General features: G+C 44.9%; 1 protein-coding gene, 1 long non-coding RNA gene and 1 pseudogene across 36 annotated transcripts in view; 2 read left to right on the forward strand and 1 right to left on the reverse strand.

The window, feature by feature from the left end:
- The window catches only part of Bbs9 (Bardet-Biedl syndrome 9), a 423,050-nt gene that overhangs the window by 373,688 nt on the left and 25,441 nt on the right, over nucleotides 1-23,921 (forward strand). The gene's annotated exons all lie outside the window — the stretch shown is intronic.
- LOC148003991 (uncharacterized) overlaps nucleotides 2,719-23,921 on the forward strand; it is a 34,629-nt gene continuing 13,426 nt past the window's right edge. The window contains exons 1-3 of one of the 2 annotated variants that reach the window (XR_015627560.1): nucleotides 2,719-2,859; nucleotides 6,906-6,993; nucleotides 7,772-10,292. This is a non-coding gene — a long non-coding RNA (uncharacterized LOC148003991). Of the gene's footprint in view, nucleotides 2,860-6,905; nucleotides 6,994-7,771; nucleotides 10,293-23,921 lie in introns of those variants that run through there. The other variant, XR_015627559.1, reaches the window with a different exon arrangement.
- Nucleotides 13,894-13,960, reverse strand: LOC120094542 (U4 spliceosomal RNA; annotated as a pseudogene).

Consider the following 23,921-nt stretch of genomic DNA (forward strand, 5'->3'; position numbering starts at 1 on the left):
CAGTCCATGTTGCCAACCTTTTAAAACATCTTTCCATGATGAACTTTGAAAAGTTTTGAGTCTTTTCATTCCAACAAGTCACTGAATGGTCAAACTCTTCTGGGTTGCATGTAATATGGCTAACAGTTAAAATTTAAAACGAGCCCAAGTCTTCAGATTCTAACAGGTCTCAGCATATATAGATATCCCGCTCAGAAGGAAGCGTCTTTAAGCTGTGCGTCTCTCTCAACTGTGTCTTTTTAATTTATTTTTCGTCTTTGGAAGTTTCATCATCAGTGTAATGAATTTTAGTCTTTTCCCCCTGTTACATTGTCTCACCAACTATATATTTTTAACCTTCCCTTTTAGTTTGTTAAGTAATTTATTCTTATTTAATGCATCTCATTTGGCTTGGGTCTTTGTGCCCTGTAAGTCTGCTCTCTGAGCAGTGCTTCTGGGTCATGTGGAAAATGTTACCGAAAAGTTCTGTTGGTGCTTTTGGAAGCCGAGGTTTATGCTGACCCCGGCAGGACAGTTTTATTTAGCGCAGGTGTTTGCATGTTGGCACTACTAAGATATTTTTGGCATTTGTTAAAAATAGCCTTGGAAATAATTACAGTCACAGATAAGCAAAGGTGCCAGGCCCAGGTCCCAGCAATGGTAGCTGTAGGCAGAGACAGCAGCAGGTGCCGAGGGCTGGGGCGTGAGAAGGCAGATTGGTGTGTCATCCTCTGTATGGAGAGTGTCCTTGGTGGTCCTTACTGCATACTGTACACAAGGAGTGGAGTTGGTATCTTCTGCTTGAAGATTCAGTAAAATCCCTAATTGCAGTATTTTAAGAACCAAATGTATCAGTCTGTAGAAAAAAAAATCTAATCTTCTATCCTTCATATTTTACTTCCACTGGAAATGACATTCTATTCCAGGCCAAGACTGAGATAATAGGGTGAGACTTGTTGAGTGTCCACTGTACCCCAGGTATCTCTCTATGTACCTGAGTTCAATCAGCCCAGCACAGCCCCTGCCATCGAAGACTTTCCTTTCTGGAGGGGGCCTTCAACACCCAGGGCAATGACTCTCAGCATTGTGTACTGGAGAAAGTGCAATGGGGAAAGGTAAAAGGGGAGAGGTGGGCTTTCGCTCCTGTGCCTAGGACTTCCCTTCCCCTCTCTGTTCCTCCCTCGGTTAGGAAGAACTAGGGCTATTTAATCATTTGAAACAGATTCCTTATATGACTTTTTAAAATTACTGGGTCTCTATCGTTTTTTTTTTTTTTTCTGATCAAAGAATGTGTTTCAGTTTCCAGAAAAGGAGTCAGACTAATTATAAGGAATGTTTTCTAATTCATAAATATATTTGAAAAATATATGCAGTAATTATTAAACAACTTGTACCATAAAATGTTGAGAAGATCTTTTGACCTTACTATTATTTTAGTGCCGTGCTATCAGGCACAACCGGATGCTGCTCTCTCTTGCCAAAGCTGCCGAGACTGACGCCACTGGGGGTCGAGCCTTGTTACCTACTACTTCATCTCTATGATCAAACACAACTGGAACACAGAAGTTGCCTAACAGTGCTTAGAATTGGCTTGAGTGACATTGTATCTATCTCCTCTTCCTCCTTCCCATGTGACGTAGTTCTCTTCCCTTCCCTCCTCCCTCCCCCAGGCCACCCACTTTGTCTTCCCCTGTCCGACTCTGGCCTACTGGTTCTACTCCTGAACCTTATGGAACGCTCCCCTAGACTCCATGTCAGTTTCTAGCTCTGAACTAATCTTTGGCTTTCTTGGCTCTACTCTGGAACTAGAAGTTGTACAAATTAATGGTTAAACTGACCCTGTTTCACCTCCTTTCATGAAATGTACTTCTCTGATAATCAGAATATTACTCACCATATTCTAGTTATTTTCAATCTCATTTAGAGCAAAATTGTTCTCCATTGTTTGCTCAAGTTGACTTTTTCCTTAATCCATGCAGAAGACTTCCATTCATCGAATCTGTGAAGTGCAAGTCAGGCCACACACACTCCACTCCTATCCGTTTACTTCAAAATTACCCTGTGAATACACTCACTTTTGCCCTTCACAGACTTGTAAATACACCATCATCTTCATGTGCTGGACATTGGTGGTTAGTGAAGAGAGGCTTCCTGTCCTTACAGCGTGTCTATTCGTGTTGAAAAGTCAGATAGTATGCCGTTACCCAGCTCGGGAGCAGAGTTGTGGATTGTATGACGTTTGCAAGGCTCATGGCAAGTCCTTCAGTGGATATAAGGAGCAATTCCTGGTGTAGCTCTGCTGACAAACTGTCTTCCTCTCTAAAACCAAGCCATGGAGGAGTGTAGCTTTCGATCACTCCAGTCCTTCAGCAGCATCAGGCTGGAATCCTGTCTCCTTGCTCCTCCGTTTCTCCTTCTCCTTCATATAGACTCTTTCTTGATGCTCGAGAAAGAGTTAGCAGAAAGGTAAATCATGTGCTTTTCCTTCTATTCTGAGACAAAGAATTTATGTGCTAACTATCCAAACAAACAAACAAAAGACAGAAAGCCACCAAGTCCTCGCCAATGGGACCAGCATGATTTGATGCACGCTTTAAGAAAGTACTGTGCCTGCAGTGTGGGGATAAAGAGCTGGGTCTGCAATGAGACAGCTGGATCTATTGCAGAAGCGTAGATGAGAGGCCATGTGACTGGGTGCATGGCAGAAGAGATACAAATAGACTGTCTGAGGAATCCTTCAGAGGCTGGAGTACACAGGCCTCAGCCTGTGATGGGCCTGTTTGCTGTGAGGTAGATGAGAGTCAGAGATGGCTTTTGACTTAGTTATGAACTGGCGGTCAGCATTGCTGGTTGGAAGGAGGGGTCCATGAGCAGTGTGGGGTAAGTGGATTGGGGGTGCAGAATCTCAGTTTGGCTGTGCGTCATCTGAGAGGCATGACTGTACCTCTGGGGGCGGGGGGTGTCAGGACTGGATCTCCGGAGAGGAGTCCGAGCTGCACTGGACTGTCAGGACATGGGACCTGCTCATGGGTTCAGTGCTGGATGTGTTCCCTTCAGTGGGGAGAGCAGAGAGAAGGGGGCTGAGCTAAGCCAAAAGGCCTTCCAACATCTACAGGTCAGGTAGAAGGAAGGGCAGGAGCCAACATCGGAAATCAAGGAGAAGCAGCCAAGCAATGAGAAAGAGGAAAACTGACAGAGTAGCCACATGGAAGCGAAGGAACGCAGGCTCCCAGGGCTGGCAGATGGAGCGCGGCCAGAGGCACAGGCAAGGGTGGCATGTATGACCTGAGATCCTCATACATCCCTAACATGGCTTCTGTACGTTCATCCTCTAACGTGCTTACAAGAAGTACAGTTTACGTGCATCATCGTAAACTAGTTTGTGGTATATAGAAATAGCAAATTTAAGAGCCGTGTGACCCAAATGAGCCCCTCCACCTTAGGCGTCCTTCAGAGGGACACAGGGTAGAGTCGTCCTCCTCTCCTACCCAGGCATTTTGCTTTTATCCTTTTCCATCCCCTTCTGTTTCCACGGTGGGGAATAAAGTCTAGGCCTTGAGCATTTGGGCCTCCTCCTCCTCCTTTTGACGTTTTAGCTCGGCTAGAGAGCTGTGTTCACTCCTTCCTAGCTTGAGTCTCTGCTACTATAGCCAAGGAAACAAAGAAACGATACAGTGTGACTCACATGACTTACACTGCTGAACTGTGGGTCAGAACAGTGAGGGGTGGTTCCCTTCCTCATAAAAGGAGGATGTGGTGGGGAGGTAGTAGCCGGAATGAAGATGCTGTGTGAACAGCAGACACCGTTGGCCATTGCTGTTCTCCATGCTGAAGTAACCACACTGATACTCAGGTACAATATGAGGTAGAGACTGCAAGCTTGGGTTGGTAGCCGTCCAGACCAGGGAACCAGCAGTGCAGGTGAAGATGAGAAGATGACAGGGAACTGTCTTAGGAGACAAAGTCTGTAAGGGTTAGTGGTTACTAAAGAAGAAGGTTGAGGAACAGAGACCTCGAGGAGAGCTCCCGATGGCTGGTCCCAGTTGGCTACGCACCATTCATAGAAGGGTCATCCTTGAAAAATGACTAACTTCAAAGGAGAGAGAAGATGAGTTCGCCGAGTTCGCCAGTATCTGTGTTGGCCTGAGTGTTTGTCTCGTGTCTGCCTTAACTGTAGGGATCCTTTCCCAATGACTGCTCACTGCTTTGCTGTTTGTTCAAACTCCTGGCAATTTAATAATGTTAGTGATTTCATATGATCCAACCCAATGCTTGCCGTCAGCGTTTCACAGTGGTTCTTCCCACTACCTCTCTAATTGTCGTGTGCTATAAACGAGGGTGTAAAAATCTATGTTCAGTGTAAACAATCGATATGTTTGTTTACACAACTGATGACACTTGGCTGCGTTTGGTGGCATGGCCTTCTACGTATTGAGTTACCATTGCCACTAAAGGATTTCCTTGAGAACAGCTTAATTATGGGCTCAGGTCACTGTCTATAGAAACCCATTAGAGAACACAGCAGCAAGGATGAGCAGTTCATTAACAAAAAGCAAATGATACCCTCTAGTATCCTAGTCTAATGTGTTCAGTAAATGTAGCTATTTCCTAGCTCCAGTTGTGAAGCCCCCAGTGCTCGTTACGGTAAACGGCGTTCAGCTGGACCTCGAGTAATGCACACCGGGTGGTGAGCCAGTGACAGTTGTTTCCACTCAGAAAAGCTGCTTCTTGTGTGTTTTTTTTCCCCCTTAGAACATTATTAAGTATCATCTAAGCTTGTGTCTTTAATAGAATCTGATAGTCTTCCTTTTACTGTTTCTCAAATTAGCCTCATAGATTTCAGCATTGGAAAATCAGAATTTTATTTTCCCAGCTGCTTAAATGTAATATATTAGAAGACAGGGGGACTGTCCTGAGATTTTATAGCCTAAATAAATCTATTTTAAAGGTGTGCTGGTCAGAGGCCAGGTGGCATAATGGGATGACATATGAGCTATTCACATTTGAAGGCCTGGCACTAAATTTCTCTTGGGATGCCAGGAAAATGACTTTAGAGGTGTCAATTTGCTGGAGTCCTTGGTGGGCATCTGAGAACATCAGAGAAGTGCTGTAATGTCTAATATAATGTATCCTCTGTAAATTATATTGCCACGTTAGCCACCTAAGGTACAAAAGGGCAGTTTGAATGACTTTAGGAGGCATTCCAAAACCTTGTTTTAATGAGTAATGAGACTTACAAGCCCGTCTACAAGAAGGTCCAGAGGCTCTCGTGAAGGGCTGGGGGTTGGAATTCAAGCTGCTCTGTTTCTCTAATCTTTATCTGGCTCATCAGGTATGCAGCGAGCATTTACTTAAGGCTGCTTTTCCTGAGCCCCTGTCATCTCAGGCATGGCTTTTATAACAAGACCCAATACCTTGCCTCTCTCTCCTTGGCTGTAGGTCTCCTATAAATGCCAATAATAATATTTCACAGAGGTATTATGAGGAACTTATTAGTACTCCAAAAATGCTATGGTAACTTACCTTGAAGACTTGTAAACTCATCTCCCAGGCCCCAGGTGTTTGATGGCACTGTGACCAGGAGAGCCTTCCCTGCTTCTCATTAGCATTCGCTGTCTGACTAGATTTCTAATTACCTAAAAGACGATCGTTCATTCATTCATATTTAACATCTGAGTCAAAGATTGCCTTATTGTAGGCTAGCCAGAACTCTTCCTGAATTTGGAGAAGTAAATGCTCAAAGGTAGTGTTAGACTCTGAATTTTTATGTTTTTTAATCCACATTTTTGTGTGTGCATATGTGTGTATGTATGTGTATGCATGTGTGTATGTGTATGTGTATGTATATGTGTGTATGTGTATGTATGTGTGTGTATGTGTGTATGTGTGTGTATATGTGTGTATGTATGTGTGTATGCATGTATATATGTGTGTATGTATGTGTGTATGTATATGTGTATGTATGTATGTGTATATGTGTGTATGTATGTCTGTATGCATGTATATATGTGTGTATGTATGTATGTATGTATGTATGTATGTATATTTGTATGCCATGACACTCATGAGAGGAGAACTCTCAAGAGTCACTTCTTTCCTTCCATGATGGGGTCCCAAGGTCTTAGACTTGGCAGCCGGTGCCTGTGTCCACTGAGCCATCCGGATGGCTCCAGATTTACCTCTCACATCCTTCCACTCATGTAACCCCATTCCCTTTTCTCCTAGCCCCATGCCTCTGAACAAGTGCTCTGATTAGTAGCCTATTGCCAGAGAAGGCTCTAGGAGACAAAGCAGTGATGGCAGATCACAGTACTGCCACTCGGCTGGGCAGTGTTGGCTCTGCCCCCAGTCTGAAATGTACTGTAGGGTCAGCCTTTCCGAAGCAGCCTTTCTGTTATCAGCCTTGACTGATAACGTTCCAAGCAGTTTTGGGATCTTTCCACAGGGAGGAAGGATCTCTTCATCGACTGCAGGATTCTGAAAGGCAAGTGGTCTCACACTTGGCCTTTGTACCTCAGGCTTTACTTTCCCTTTCTCTGTCACCGTTCCAACATCTCATGTGAAGGAATGAGAATCAGTGAAAAACCCCTGGGCCCCAATGTGCCGGGTTCTAGGCTGGTGCCGGTGGCCGATTGCTTTGCCGAATTGAGGCAAGCTGTGGATGCAATGACTTATTAACCAGAGAAGTGATTGGGGGTAAAATAGATCATTGTCATCGTCATCGTATCGTCATCGTCACTTTGACTTGAAGATTAAATTACTGTATAATTCCCTAGTGAGTACTTACCGGTAAACAAATGGTGAAGGAGAGACAAACACTTGGCCTTAGTAAAGCATCCATCCTAGCGGGGAAAGGAAATGGTGGGAAACAGCAGACATGATGAACTGAGGTACAGCAAGCCCAGAAATGTGTCGCCACCTTGCAGGCGGCTGAGGGAGAGCTGAGAAGCCAGTCAGTGAAGATGTGCATGGGAGGTGAGACTGGAAAGATGGACTGAGGCAAAGGCATGCCAGGTAAGTGTGGGGGTGGGGTAGACAGTCTAGACATAGGCTGAAGCGCAGCCAGACGTCAAGGAGAGAGGAAAGGAAGCCAGTGCTAGGACTGCTGGTAGAAGGTGGGCGGGTCTCAGTCCAGGTGGAGGGGACAGTACTGGGAAGAGCCAGTGTGCACACTCCAGGCCACTGTGAGCGGATCCTCAGCGTGGCGAAGAGCACATTATATTCAAGGGCTGCAGCCACTCCCTGCTCAGGCATTTATCACTTGAAAGTGGAGGAGCCCAAACGTGCGAGAGCGTCTAAGAAAATGAATAATTTAAGGGAGGAAAGCATGAATAATGGGCTTCAGAAAGAGAAACTTTGCTTGTGATTAGAGGTTTATAATTTTCATCTCACAGCAAAATATATCTGGCTGCCGCGCACGCCGACTGACTTCATCGAAGCCCAATTAGACCCAACACATTAGTGTCTCGATGTGCAGGCTGAAGTCTGGCTGCTTGTGTCGAGCATTAAATTTTAATGCATTCAGCCTGAGCGTAAGTGGCCACAGATGATTCACAACGCTGCTCTCTCCGTTTGGTGAAAACGATTGTTAGCAAGAGAGTCGTCCCAGTGGCCACAGTGGTCTCGAGCCGATTTCCTAAACATTCCTGTGTTTGTGGGAGATTAGAAATAAACTCAGCATTGGTGGTCGGTAAAGCACTGTGATAATTGCTCCAAAACCACAGGAAATTTGATAATGACGAAGTAGCACTCAGTGACTCCTGACACTTCACTTTTAAATCCCCCACGTCAGGAAGGTACGAGCCATAAAAAGCTGCTCTTGGAGGATCGAGTTAGCCAACCATGAGGAAAGCTGGGATACATGAGACTCAGTAGCCTGAGAGGAACTCAGATGCTCACTGGAGCCGGCCACTGTCCCCATACTGAGGAGTCTGTCAAACACCTACCAGCCGTTTCCCAGGGAGACACCTGCGATGTCAGTGCTTGGCATTTCCTCACAGCCTCCCTAGAGTCTGCCTCAGCTCACAGTCTTGTCCTAGTCTGGGCTTTCTCCTCAGCACTTCCACCTCACTGCCACCAGTGAATCACACTGCTCCTATTCCCCTCCTGCAGCCCACCCTGCTGCTCCCCTGCTTATGAGCACCATCTTGCTTACTCCAGTGAGCTGACTTCTGTGGTCCTTTGCAGCTTAGTCACTGCCTAAGGTCACTGCCCCCTCTTCTTAGCTTCCCGTGCCCCTCTCCACCTGTGGCATATTTCACCCATTTGCCTATTGGCACGCGGTTGTAGGGCCACACTCCTAACCCAGCCCTGACTCCAGATCATCGAGGACAAGGATTCTGTTTCTTGCCTTTGACACTGGCAGCTCTCAGCCAAGTCTGTGAGAGACGTTTAATGGAAGATGAATGGGGGAAGATGGTGTCTCTCTTTTAGGCCCTGGCATCACAGAGAACAGAATACTCTCCAAACGATTCTAAGTGCTGTCCTGGAAAACTCTAATGAGCAAGATTACAAAACTTCTTCCTTGCCACCACATTACAAGCAATTTGACTGCTGCTCTTTCTAAATGAAAACATTTTTACAATCCTTTTATTTCTTCAAGGAGCTCAGTTCAGAACTGCCTTAACTCTATGGACAACACAGGAGACCCATCCATTAACTATTACAAAATTAGCCACACCTGGGAGGGGCTGCCGTTCAGGTGCCCTAGGAAGTGCATTTACTTTGGCAAGGTCAAAAGAGGCTTCCTGCTCCTCCTCAGTTTGAATCAGCTTCAGTGAGGTAGCAGGAGACGTAGCTAGACAGCAGTCGTATCCTAGGACTGAAAGATGAAGTCTCCATTCCAAATGTCCAGACCTTTCTGTATCTGAAAGCACGGTAGGAAAGCAGATGCTGAGAGAGGCCTCTGGGAACAGGCTTCCGCTGCCTCTCGGTCTTGTGCTCCGTTTTCTCAGCAGCCTCTGCTCCGGAAGGGCTTTCCTTAATGTTAACTTTAATCCCCCCTGGTGCAGTTCAATCTCATTTCCCTGTATCCTGGTCTTACTGGAAATAAAAACAAAACAAAACAAACAAACAAACAAAACTCCCAACAAAGCAGCCAAGCCCTCGTTTGTTAGTCGATGCCGACTGCCCCAGATGGCTTTGTTTGCGCGCTAAGCGTGACGCTAAGTGTGTCGACGTTTGCCCACTCCTCAGATGCTGCTCCCTACAGACTCTTGAATCTAAAGTGTTCTTTGCAATACCAGGGACGATAAAATTCAAATGCAGTACTGATGTATACTGATGGAGAAAAGGTTCCCACTAATGTAGTGTTCCAATCCTCATACTGAGGGCGATTAGAAACTGCAATAGCCTCTCAAAGGAAAATAAAGTGTGTCCTTCCTGCATCCCTGGAATGGTATCATGTAGGCAAAGTTTTAATCTGCTGGCCAGACAGACTCCATCTTAAATCTACCCCAAATTAAATTCATTATTTTCTACTAAGTTAACTACAAACCCTGCAATTGTGAGAGTCTCAAATCCTACACTGATCTTGATGTGTTTAATCTACAAAAATATAATGGGCCTAAAACTGTATCGATCAGAGCAAAAGAAGAGAGAGAGAGAACCATTGCTAAAGCCCATGGGTCACGATCACTCCGGTTATCTTGCATATCAGATATTTACATGATGATTCATAGCACTATCAAGATTGCATTCATGAAGTAGCAGTGAACCAATCTTATGGTTGGGGGTCACCACACATGAGGAGCTGTATTAAAGGGTCACAGCATCAGGAGGGTAATTTTGCTTACAGCTGACTCTGTAACTATCTCATCTTAGAAAGAAGACTGTGTGGTGCTGTAACTGTCAAAGGAACTGTGTGTTTTGGGTCCCTTTCTCGGTGTTTTATAAGCAGCTCTTTACAGTGATTGACTGTAAAGTTGAATCTTCTGTGATTACCCCAATCTTCTATGCCTGTAGGTTACAGGCCAGGGTCAGCTCAGCTGCAGGGCGTGCCGTGAGTGATGGAGACAGAGTAGGAATGCTGTCCCAGTCCACGCCAGTCTGCACCCATGGCTACAGCAGCCAGGAGGGGTGCAGGAGCTGATCTGGCTGGTGCTTCCTGCAGCCTCACTGCAGGACTGCAGTGACAGAGAAAACAGCATTTTAAACTGCAGGTCTCCACACTGCTGCCAAGAAGCCCAGGAGCTTACTGGAACTTACACTTTATTCATTTCAGCTTTGAAAGAGTTGGGTTCCCACTCCCTCTGCCCCACAAAAACAAAAAGTGCCTGGAATTCATCAATTAAAAATACTTCATTATGTTGTTGAACCTTGCTTTAAATATTGAAAATTGCTTTATAATGCTATCCCCTACTCCCACCTCCACCCTCTGTGTGTGCATGTGCCTCTGTGTGTGTGTGTGTGTGCATGCGCATGTGTGTATGCAAGCACACATTTTACTCACCAAAAAGAGAGAGCCACACCCTTTTTATTTGCATCGCAGCATGACCTCCCTGCCCTCTGCTGGCTGGCCACCATTCATCAGTCCACCCCCTCCCACCATGTTTGGAACGCTAATCTGGAATTCTTTTTGTATGGCTGGCACTAGAAAGCAGCTTTATAAGGCAAGCATCAAACAATCAGTTGGAGACAACAGGTTTAGGAGCATGAGAGGCGGCGTGGCCTGCATCCATATCCTGGCCTATGTGTTAGGTTCCTGTGAGCTTTTGAGCGAGTTCTCAGCCAGTTAGCGCGGAGCCTGGCTGGCATGTGGGCGACGCTCCGATCCCGGCAGTGTCTATTTTAATGTGGTGGTTATAATGAAAAATGATCAGTTTCTTTTCTGTGTCAGATATTCTAAAACTGTCATGGAAGATTATGTAAAGAGATCCTTGGCCGTTCCTTTAAAGACCTGGTGGGTTTCTTTTGGAAAGGAGGTGCACTGTGTGTGCTCACCATGCGATGAGAACGACAATGTCACAACCATTCCCGGGTGCCATGAGAACGACAATGTCACAACCATTCCCGGGTGCTGTTTTTACCAAATATTTGAGATTGAGAACAGATCCAGAGTGTTTCTCTAAAACCTGAACTTATCCCTGGGAGATAATCTCTCTTTGTGAGGTAAAAACAATGATGATTTCTTCTGGATTGTGGAGCTGCCCGTTGGGGATGCTTGGCTGTAGCCCTCTACTGCAGAGGACTTTGCAGGATACTGTAGGTGAGGCTACCTGGGGAACTGAAATAACCCAAAGGCTAATACCGAGCTGAAATCTGCTCCTGTGTCCTTTGTCAACAGTGGTTAAATCATTCACTTCATAAGGACATTGAAATGTCAGGAAGGCTATGGAGGACGGGCGGTGTAAGGTACCTTATCCCGTGTCTGGGGCGGGGCATGCATCAAGTCTCTCTCTCTGCCTATATAGTCCAGAGGTACCAGGCTGTGCAGTTCCCTTGACGGGAAAGCCAGGAATGCCGCTGCTCCCATTGCAGTGGTCTCTCTTTAGGGCTGACCTGGGGACTCGAATAGTAGCCATCAGCCAAGAGTCAGAGCAAAGTCCACAACAATGGAACACAGGCTGGTCAGTCAGCCTCTGGGATGAGCTGTCTTGTTATGACTGTTGATACGGCCACAGATAAACCAACACATCGTAGGCGTCAGGGCAGCTTGTATTTTTAGGAGCGGAGTGGAAGGGGAAGGCACCATGGTGTACTGTTTGACGTAAATCACCTATTTACTCTCAAGGGATGAAAGAAAAGCCAGAGCAAGTGCTGACTGCAGACAACATCTGGTTCAGTTTTATCTCCAAGTGTCTATTTAGCTTTGTTTCCATTAGACGTATTCTGTTGCTATCTGCCTTCACCATCATAAATTCCACTGTATCCTTCACATATTCACACATTTATAGACACAATATTGATATGAGCCAATGGGGAAAAGGTCAGTTCTTGCTATTAGGGTGTTGGCATGTACAAGGTTGGTGATGGACATGCTAGGGACAGCAGAGGGTTTTTAATGTCTATGCTTCTGTGTTTTAACGTTTATATGTTACGATGTGAAATATTTAACTTTATAATTCATAATGTATAATACACATATTATGATGGGGTTATTTCACAAAAAGGTAAGATTTTAAAAATATGTCTTTAATTGAAATAGAATTACATTGCTTTCCCTCCTCCCTCCCTCCTCACAACCTCTTCCAATTACCATCCCTCGAACCCTCCATGTTCCCCTTCAAGCTGATAGCCCCTTCTTTTCTTTGACTATTGTGTCACATACATGTGGATTGGACAACCAATCAGTGGCTCCTTGCTGGGGGATGCTAGTGCTCCTCCTCCCCACAATCATTAGTTACCTGTAGCTCTGGCCAGGGGTGGGGCCCTGCAGAGTCCCCGCCTCCCACGCCCTTTGACACTCTGTTGTTTATGCGGCCACTTCTGCAGCAGAATGCTCTATAGCACACTTCCTGGTGTCCTGACTCCTCATTTCCTTTTACCCTCTCCTCCGAGATGTTCCCTGAGCCATAGCTGTAGGAATTATGGTGTGAGCGTATCCATTGGGGCTGGGCTCCCCATGATTGATCTCTGTATCATGTGCATTCGTGGTTGCTGTGATGATCTCCATTTGCTGTAAAGAGAGGCCTCTTTGATGAGGGATGATGGCTGGGCGAGAGTTGGAGTGAAATGAGGAATTGTGCTGATGCAGCGAAGTGGCAGCCGTAGAGTCTTTTCCAGGGCCCATGACCTCACTAGCCCAAGAAGCTGGCTGCGTTTCTGTCAGGCATGTTTTTTCTCCCATTGAGTGGCCTTTAACTCAGATTAGACAGCAGTTGTTTGCATCTTTATGCGTATCTTAAAATTCTTGGTGGTGTTATTTATTCCATCCAAGAAAATAAATTTTGACAGTAAATTCAACAGCTTTAATGTCTACATGCTATGAAGATGTCCAAGTGTTTGTGGCAAGGACCTTCTGACCCCAGGATTAAGTCGCTGTGTTGCTTCCTCCAGGGTTGATAGCCAGGATTTGGGAACTAGAGATAAATGCTTGTTTGCTGTTATATACTTGTGATTGTTATCTGAGCACTGTCTTTTTCCTTTAGCAAGCAGAGAATTAGCGATTCATTACTGCATATAAGCAGTACTTTTTTGCCAAAATATTATAAAATACATATGTTATTAATATAAAGAGAAAACTTTCAAATGAACGGTTCTAAATTGGCTTAAATTTCATTGAAGAAGAATGTTCACTTGACAAATTAGAGACATATTTTCCAAAGAAAATTATAAGACTAAACATCAGATCCTTGATGTTTAGAGTCTGAGAAGTTACAACGTAACACTGTTAGAAAAATATCTGTATGAAGAGGAAGTGAGTTTCTGGAACTGTCATTTCCCTCCCAGTGGTGCTTCTGTGAGATAATGAGGTCAACGAAAGGGAAGGCGACCGGAAGGGTCCAGGGCTCTGTGCCCCTTCAGACTGGAGCCTGATGTCATATTGAAGCAGATCTAATTAGATGCACGTTACTTAAGGAATCCCGAAATCAGATTCAGGCCACTCTGTTAAAATATAAGGCCAGAGTCCCCGAGGTCATGGCCTTATTATGCTTTTCCCTCCATCTGATAGCACTCTGCTTTTTATTGACGTAAAGAGAGATCAATTTCTCCTGTGTCCAACAGCACCAAGTTCTGCCGCGTCCTGCCTCACACTTTGTAAGTTCATATTCCATTTGTTTGCCAAATCCCAGAAGTTTCACTGGTTTTTGTCTTCTCTAGATCCAGGTTTTTCTGGACCTTATTCGGAGCAGCACTGTCTCTTTGACCATTTCCTCCTCCTTGACAATTCTTGTTCCTGGTCTCCTGGCTCTGGCATCCTCAGGTCAGACTCTGTCCAGACCCCTCTCTTCTGTTTAGCCCAATAAGTGGGTGCTTCAATTAGCAATAATCGCGCCTCGGATAAACCTCATTGGCTACGATACTGCCACTGCACAAAGCTAGTGGGTGCTTCATAAATTCTCCTTGCTCCCTTTGTTCTTACAGGCATCTTAAGTCTGTCCGCTACTTTCTGTAGTCTGATGACTTACAGATTTGGGTCTTCACCATGTCTGTGTTAAACTTAGGGCAATCCTTCTGCCTCAGCCTTGGGGATTACAATGTACGTTTCTTTCTTTCCTTACCTTGTCTTTCACCATTTTGAGACATGGTAGAGCCGAATTTCCTACGTAACCATTAGTACTCAGCTGCCTCTAAGTAGAGCTCCTGTTTCTTCCTGCCAGCTCAGTTGGCCAGGACTGCTCTCAGTAGTTATCACTTCTCCTCAGCATGTAGAGCCCCTCCCCCACACTCCTCAGCATGTAGAGCCCCTCCCCCACACTCTTCAGCATGTAGAGCCCCTCCCCCACACTCCTCAGCATGTAGAGCCCCTCCCCCACACTCCTCAGCATGTAGAGCCCCTCCCCCACACTCCTCAGCTCTCACTCCAGCCAAGTCTTGCTCCTGTGGAATCCTGTAGATTACCCATCATAGACAGACTCACCGCAGTCTAATAGAATTGCCTACAGCTCCCAGCTCTCCCTTCTGGACTGTTAACTGTGTAAGGTGTAAGACGGTCTAGCTGTGGTTGATGGATATTAGCGCCTTGAAAGCAGTAGATGCTTGTAAACTAATTCTTGATGAGTGTTGCATGGAGGGCCGTGTGTCCTCTCTGCTTCCAGAGAAGCTTTGCCAGTGGTACCGATGGTACCGTGCACCATATCTTCCTGCAGTCCCATGTGTGGTCCCACTTTTACATGGAAGCCTGCCTTCTGACCAGCAGGTGGGAACTGAGACACAGTAAGGCATTCCTTCTTTGACAAGGTCAAATCATACCGAATTTTATCAGGCATGTTGGGTTGTTGAAGGGAAATACAGCATGGTGTCACAGTATGCAGCTGCGACTGTTCATTTGTGTAAATATATAAAGAAACTGTATACATCAGTTACCACAGGGAGCGGGCAAATGGTAGAGGAGTAGAGGAAGAGAGGAGATGGGCGGTAGGTAGGAACGAGTAGGGGTAAGCCTTGCTGAGATCCCCTCCATGTGTCGTTCCAGCTCCTAGAACCATCATGAACTGAATGCCACCTTTTCAAAATGAATATGGCCAGATATGAGGAGAAATCTGATGCTGAACATAACTTAATGTGCAGCCGGACTCTGTTGTGAACTGATAGCTTGCAGGCTATGGGAAAGAAAAAGGGGCAGAAAGGGATGCACACGAATCCAGTGCAATAGTAAGCCCATTGCTCGCCATGGGGTTTATCAGTTCTAAAATTGCTTCCTACTGTAGTAAACAGTAAAGAATTAGGAGAGGGATACCAGAGGCAGTGGTGTGTCTCAAGGGTCTTGATCTCTGTATCTGTATATGTGTTATACGTACATGCTATACTGTGTTATATATAATATATCGTTATATGTAATATGTAACGTGTGAGTATGTATACACATTTGAGTGAGATTTGTCTGCACATGTTTATGTAGTTTAATGTGAGTACCCCAGCTCTGTTGCTATAAGGATCTGGGAGTAGGGGCAGGTAACAGAAGTGAGCATATTCTAATTATCACCTCTCACTTTTAAATGACTTATTAATAGGTACTGCATGCTTATGCTTTGCATTCTGGTTTTCTTTTTCCCACTCGTGGGAAAAGCACCACTTTTCAAATATGAGAAAGACTGACTTTAAAGGCAAATATTGACAGCACCTCTGTCTATAAGACAATAATGAAACTTAGGTATGTTAAACACAGAAATGTGGCTGTTTGGAGACATGGTTGGTTCTAGGGCAGAAGAAAGCTCAAGAGGGGCCCAGACCTTCTTGTAGCAGCAGAATGTCACAGGCATGTTCAAAGGCTCAGAAGCCAGCCACAGGGACCTCCAGCAGCCAAAACTGGAAGAATTTAAGGAACAAGTAATTATAGTCTTGGATTGCAACCCTTAAAATAAGTTAACTACCCCAAACCCATGCTTCCATAAATAAAAAGTGGAATAAGTAGAGAAGAGATAGCTCTTTTCTCTTACTCAAAGTCCCATTTAATCAATGAAGAACAATTGAGGAAACACAGAAATGCTACAGACAAACATCAAAGTAATAAGTATTACAAGCAAAGCCTATAGTAGATGATAACAGCATTTGGAGGGGCTCTGAGGAGAAACGTTATTTTTGTGGAGTCTCAAAGCACTCTTCCAATGTAGCTGCTTACCAAGAAGGGAAAGTATGCCTTGTAGCTGAGAAGCGTGGGAGACGTTACCTCACCAAATGACCACAGTGCACGTTGCTGGTAACCAGGCCAGCAGATGTGCCCTGGGCAGCACACAGGAAGTCCAACCACACAGACCCAGCAAGCAAACTGGAACACATTCTGAGAAATGGCTCATGAAAGACGGCAGCCATCCTTCTGAAGAGTCCCTCCCACCGGCCACCATGCCCCGAATGAACCTGACCCCAAATCCACATTAGATGTGACTGCTCTTTGTAAAGTATTTACACAGTGTGCCTTTTTGTGTGGGGATGTTTTTAATACTTGGAATGCTTTAGGCATCCATTCACACGGTTGGATGTGTTAATTCTCCATTCTTTTTGGTTGGCCAGTGGTACTCTGTTATATAAACACACCAGTTTGTTCTCCTGCTAACGGAGTTTAATAAACCTGCCATGACATTTATAGCTAATGCTTTTTATGGAAATACTTCTTCATGTTGGATGAATATCGAAAGCTGAGAGCGTTAGCTCTCACAGAGGTAGTATGCTGGATCTTGTAAGAAAATGTCTGGTAGTTTCTAGAGTGCTGTGTCACTTCCAATCCCCAGCAGCCATGTTGGAAAGCTGTTGGCGTTTTGATTGCTTCTCAGCGCATGAGAGGTCAACTTCTTTCATTACAGCTCCTCTAAGCAGCCCGCCCTGTTGTGTTTCCTGACGACATAGGAAGCTGGTAAAAGTGGGTGCCCAGACTTCTCACATCAAATCCGAATTGAACACTTTATTACCATATCGTTCTGTAACTACCTAACCCACCTCTACTTAACATCCACTTTATCTTATTTTTGTGCATTTTAAAATTATCTGCCTATAATCTTTATCTTTAAACACTTCGGCATGCCCATGCTAACTACAGATCAGTATTTGTTCTTTATTTAAATGATTTTTGTTTGGGGGATTATAATACAATTATATAGTTTTTTTTTCTCCCTTTCCCCTTTCCTTTCCATACTTAGTACTTACTGTGTGCTAGCCATGGTGTACATTAAAGCGTTCATTCTCATAATCACTTTGAGACAAAGGTACATTCTCAGATGAAAAAAATGGGACCCAGGTATTCTCAGTTACGCCTTCAAAGTCACATGCTTGTCAGATACGTCCTGGCAGCACAGGCAGAAAGATGTCTGTCTCATGGCAAATAAACTTACCAATGACATATTTTGTGGCAAGGCCAGAAATCCCCTGGGGTCAGCATGGATTGATTACCCTGCTAATTTTCTGATGTAGGGAAGAAGACTATACCAATTGTATTAGAAGTCACATATATAAACAGTTTTATAAGTACTGTTTTTCAGGGAGTGAAAAGGTATTTTTAAAGAAAGTTTGAAAAATATTTTAAACTACCTTTTTCTTTGGCCAGTTAATTATTTCCATGTTGAAAATATGTGTACATTAAATGCCTCAACATTTCTTAAAGTTATGCTTGTGCTTGATGCCTACTCTTTTTACAAAGGAAAATATTGCTGGCTGTTAACACACATGGCACCATGAACATGTAGCCCTCAGAAGACAACCTTTCCTGTCAGTCCTCGAGGTCCCCGTTTCAGGCAGGTCTCCTTGCTGTGGTGAAGATCAGTGCAGGTCAGGAAAGCTACTGGAGAGATCGTAGGATTCAGTCTCCATGTCTCTCTGTCTCCACTTCCTGGCTTTCAGTACGGGCACTGGGATTATAGGTATATGCTGCCTCCCCTCACTTCTGGTGGGTTCTGGGGATTTAGCCCTCCTTCTTGTACAGCAAGCATTTCACCCACCAAGCCATCTCTCCATCCCGATAGTAGCCAGACTGCTGGTTTTGCTGCCCAACTGGTCCCATAGGCAGAACATTTTCAAATATACTTCGAGACCCCAGAAATCAAACAGCCACGGTTTGGGGCACAGCAGGACAACACTAGAGATGGCTTCTTTCCTAGGGTGTAATCTGCCTGTGGAAGCCACTTATGCCTTTCTCTTCATGTTTCTTACTTTAATGGGTAGTCTGTGGGACATACTTGAATCCTAATTTGAACAAGTTATGGAGGATGAAGCAGAAATCTCACAGGTTTGCAGTTAGCCACCATTGCTTCTGTACAATGCCCTACAACAAGATGTTGACAGGATTTGGGGGAGCAATCCCTGGTTTATGCCGCACCCCTCATACAACCCTCCTCTGGAATTCGTAGTGGGTCAGGTCCAGCCCCTATCAGTGTATGAGTCCTCATATCTTCTGTGTCTAGGACAGTGGATGCAGCCTTTCTGTCTGCACAGGGAATAGATTTGATGAAGAAGAGGTGTTTGTGGGGAGAAGACCAAGAAGCTTTCAACACAGCAGAACATGAAGGTCCTTCTTGGGCAGAGGCAGGTAGCTTTGGGCTTTTTATGGGTTCCTCTTGCCCACTCTCTTCAGAATTACATATTTCTCCACACTCAGAAGGCTAAAGCTTGCTAATTGACCCTAATCCTTGGCATCTTAAAAAAAGTCTTAATATTGGGCATTTCTGTTTGAAATCTCTAATAAAAATGGGCGGATTTTAAGGAACCCTCCTTCCAGTGTTTAGCTTGGAGCTCATCCGTCCCCCAGAGGCTTCCACAGCCTGGCCACTCACTCTCTGAGCACCTCATTATGAGCTGAGCAGGAGCCAGGACAGAAGACCTTGTTCTGGCTGAGATGGGGCAGGACAACGCATTTGTCTTGGTTTTTTTTCCAGTATTGTCAAGTCTTGGGGTCACCAAGTCACTCACCATCTCAAATTCGCCCTATTTATTCAGTTCATGCAAAGGGAAATGTATTTTCTAAATTGTTAAGTGTTTTGATACATTGATTAAACACCCCCAGAAGGCTTGGCCCTAGTGTCCAACACAACCTGGATGGAGACACTCAAATTTGTTTTCCATCAGGTTGAGCCTCAAACATAAAAGGCTTCCAACGGTGACCAGGACATTACCTGCCATTTTAATGACAAAACGGAGAGAAGTTAAATTGTGAGGCAAGACCAGCGACAACCAGATTTCACAATCCATCTCAGCACAGGCTGCATGCGGATTAGTACCTTTGATGGTTGTGAAAACATAAAATGAAATAACATTCCAGTCAAGGTTTTAGACAGATTACAGAATTACTCAGTTGCCTTCACCTCTTTAAGTGTAAGCAAATATTTGGCTAAGAATTTACAACTAAACATTTGGCGTTAACTAGATGAGTGGTCTTCATTTGGGGCAGAACAACCACCAGAAGAAATAATCTCTTTGGAAGACTTTTTTTTTTACAAGAATATGTCTTTGTTTAATACTTGTAGGTGTTTGCCTCCATGGATGTATGTGTACCACAGCCATGCAACAGCCATGGAGGCCAGAAGGGGGCTCGGAACCTCTGGGACTAATGTTACAGAGTGTTGTAATCTCCATGTAGGTGCTGGGAACTGATCTGGGTCTTATGCAGAGCTTCAAGTGCTCCTAACCACGGAGTCCTCTCTCAGACTCCCACAGAAGGTAGCCTTACTGTACAGCTCATGTGGTTTTAGTGAAGAACATTTGATTGTTATAGGCACACTCACAACCGAAACACCACCAGTGCACCCATAGGTTTGTTTAACTGTCATATTTTGGCATATTTTATCATAGTAAACATAGCTAATATCACTGAGATATTTTTTGTAGGACTGATATAGCTGATAGATTTTTAAATCACACCAGGTGCATATTCTTTTCTCCCACTCCCTACGTCAGTAAACACTGCTGAGGTGATTTGCCTAAGACAACTGAGTGGTAGAGCTGGACTTGGAACCTTGGAATCTGTCAATGGTGTGCTGCTTGGATTCTCCACACTAGATGCTCTTCCTTTATGCCCAGGCCAGCAGGTCTGCCTGGTGGGAGGTGCTGGTGGCCAGCAGGTCTGCCTGGTGGGAGGTGCTGGTGGCCAGCAGGTCTGCCTGGTGGGAGGTGCTGGTGGCCAGCAGGTCTGCCTGGTGGGAGGTGCTGGTGGCCAGCAGGTCTGCCTGGTGTGAGGTGCTGGAGGCCAGCAGGTCTGCCTGGTGGGAGGTGCTGGTGGCCAGCAGGTCTGCCTGGTGTGAGGTGCTGGAGGCCAGCAGGTCTGCCTGGTGACCACTTGAGAACAGACAGCGGACCATGAGGTATTATCTGGCAGAGACAGCAGAAGGTCATGATGCTTTTTAAACATGTGCCTAGCAGCCACAGAATATAATTACAGGCCCTTAGATGCACATGGAGTTCTGGGTAAGAAGAGGTCTGTAGCAATCAAGATGTAAGCTCACTTGTCTAGAAGCAAAGTGATTGCTGTTCCTCCTGTTGCATTCAGGATGATGCTCTTGTTTGTCGAGTGATGGATCACCTTATGCTAGTTATAAGAGACCAGGGGAGAATCAAAGGACTGCAGGAGACTGAACCAGAGAACGGCCCGAGACATAATTAAAAGATAATTTGACCAAGGGGACAATTTTCATTCATCAACCTAGCAGGTGGAAGTTATTCATTTGTTTCCTCCAAAAAAAGCTGAGGCGACCCAGCAGAACTCATTCCGGTTTGAATCCATACGGGGAGATGGATTCCACTGGGATGCTAAAATAAGTGTGGCTTTTTGAGTTTTATAGGCTGGAGGTTTCCATGGCTATCACTGCAGTCTGCAATTCGGTAGCTTGGAAGGTTAAAGGTTCAACCCTCTCTGCATTGTGACATGTCGTTCAGGACAGAACCTTCATAAGACTGATGACCGCCCGTACATGGGTTATTTTATGACCAGTCACCTGCTGTAGGCTCCAGAGAGAATGTCCACATTCTCTGTACTGAAGCAGACAGACAGCCATCAGTGCTAAAGTGACCATTTCAGCCAAGGCATTTCCTACCTGTTCTTTGGAGGAAAGGCCCCAGAAAGGACCATTAAAGCACATTCATTTTGGAAGTAAGTTTTCCTGGTTGAATTAAATAATGCAGAGTGAGTTCTCACTGGCAAAAAGGAAGGTCACTGTGTCCCAGACCTCTGGTTTATGTCTGTAAATATTATAGCCCTGGCACATTAAACCCATCTTCTAATGCATACATGCCATTTTGCCTCAACCTAATCTTAGCCCTTTAAAAACATTCTTATAGCTATATCTTCACTCGACAAATAAACATTAAGTAAAGAAGCCACTGTTGGTGGATCTGTTACCTGAGGGCCCAGGTAACAGGGTCCACCCAACAACGGCTGAGTCGTTTTGGTTCCCTTAGGAGAAGTAGCGCCCTCTGGGAAAGGGCATCTAAAAGTTCAGGGGCCAAAACCTTCCCTGCTTCTGGCATGATGGCAGCTACCCATGTTATGTGGTATTCAAACCTTTCCCAAATTATTTCCCTAGTTTCATTATAGTCCATTCAGTAATTTTAGAAAAATGACAGCTCAATAACAGTGTGCGTCCCTTATGTAAACAGCATTGTTTTATTTTCTTCCATTGCATAAAATTAACCACACAAAAAGTTTCCATAGTTATTAATGTGCTTTTAAAAATAGATTAACGGACTGGAGTTGTTTACTTTCTTATCCCCCCCCCCCTTTTCTTGTTCTCTGGGTGGTTTTTCTTGCCATCTTTTATACAAACTCATACCCAGGATCCACCTACAGAGCCTGTGCAGACCTTGCACTTGCTCGATTATTTTCCGTGGGTCTCATGTGGAATCATGACTTGTCTTTTTTGCATCTTTATTTTTCTGCCCTCAGCCAACTCTTCACCTTGAGAAATACCAATCCAGAGCCCTCCTGGCCTGAGCAGACAGGGTGCGTGGCTCAAGCCGGCAGGTGTGTGAGTGGGCGTGGAAAGAGGAGTTGGACCAGAGAGGAGGCAGAGTTCCAGGCAGAATGTGTGCCTGTGCATAAGGCACAGGGATGTGGGCTGCATGGTCGTTTCCGGCACTGGAGCAGGAAGGGCTGTGCCTATAACATTCACCTCAGCCTAGGCTCATGTTAAAGGCCAGGCTAGTTTGCTGGAAAGAAGCTATGCAGAGCCACTGAAGGCTTCTAAGTAGAAACAGATATGGCTAGCATTCCCTTTCTTGGTTATATCTTGTCCATGCACAATTTTATATGCGTTGCCTAATGACAAGAAAGAGTGCATTAGTAGGTGATTTCATCTTTTATAAATGTCATTATCTACATCACTGGGAAATACCATAGTACGGGACTAGGTAGTGTGCGCCTTTGGCCAGTGCACACTAACTTGCCATTAGAAGACATGGAGGTGTGTATGTCAGTATGTACGTGTGCATCTGATGTACAAACATGGTTGTACTGTGCGTGTGTCCTCTGTACTATGTATGCATGTGTGCATCTGTGTATGACTGTGAGGGAGGGAGGGAGGGAGGGGGAAGAGAGAGACAGAGACAGAGACAGAGAGAGACAGAGACAGAGACAGAGAGACAGAGAGAGGTAGTGGTGCTAGGGCTCAAACTCGGGGCTTTTCCTGTGCTGAGCATGCTACACAATTAGCCCCCTGTAGTTTATGTATATATTATATATTATAATATTTCACTTCTTTTAACTGATTTAATGCATTTTTTAGATATGCAATACAATTTAGAAATTACAATCAGTTCCTAATGCATCCATTTCTTCCTTTTTCCTTATTATGCCCTCTTGACATTTTAGAGCATTGTAATGTTAGTGATAACCAGCCAGTGTTCTCATCTTCAACCAGACTAGTGTATTTTTATCTGCTTTACTAAGAAGTTTTGTTTCTTATTAACTTAGTTATGCATATTTTGGGCTTTATAAATATCAGAAGTAAATTTGGTGATAAGACAGTATCTCTGAAGACACCATGTACTTGGGTCTCAGGACGTGAGGAAGTTTAGTTGGGACCGACCAGGAAGCTTCCACTCTGTGGATAACTTTTGTAAAACCAGAGGGCGATATGTAGACTGCCGAGAGGAAAGCCGTCAATCCCCTCATCATGCTGTGTACACTGTGAGCTGTGAAAAACCACTGCTATGCCATCGTATGTCATAGGTGTAGGGACTACGTGAATGTTATGAATGGAACCAGCTATTTTCTGATTGGGTTTTAGGTTGGCCTCAAAGAAGGACAGGTAAATGCCCAGTAAAGTAAATCTGGCCAACAACTCATGCATGAAGAGCTCATAGGTTCCAGAAACAAACCTACTGCCCTGGAAATCTGTATTTCTCTCCCCATGGGTTAGCTGCCCTCAGACCTTATCAGAGAAGTTTCCTTGTGCATTGGACAGTGGTTAGTACAAAAACTCAAAGCTGGTCAAGGGGCAGAAAGTAAGTGTCCATAGAGTGCTCAGCTACAAATAGGACACTTGTACCGCAGCCTTATGTCCCGCATCCTTACCCCACAGCTTAGAGAATGCTGTGGAAGAAACATCAGAAGGATTTAAAGAGCTATAGATCAGGGATGAGCACAGCGAAGCTATGTTCTGGGTAAGATTGCTGCACTCATGAGCTCACAGAGCTATGGTTGCCTAAACGAGACCTGTACAGAATCAAGCCATTGCACATGAGAAGAGGAGGGGCTGAGGAGACCCTAGCACTAAGTGAGAAGCTGTTGATGATTGGTGGCTTCTAGAGCAGGGAGAGTAAGTTTTCTTTAAGGGTGTAACTCCTGGATGCCGCATTCCAGTGGACAATCCCACATCCAAGAGTGTATGTACAGCACAAATTGGACTCAGTAGGTTCTTAAAGAA

Source organism: Rattus norvegicus, chromosome 8 (assembly GCF_021556685.1).
Source record: "Rattus norvegicus strain SHRSP/BbbUtx chromosome 8, alternate assembly SHRSP_T2T, whole genome shotgun sequence".
Classification (NCBI taxonomy): domain Eukaryota; kingdom Metazoa; phylum Chordata; class Mammalia; order Rodentia; family Muridae; genus Rattus; species Rattus norvegicus.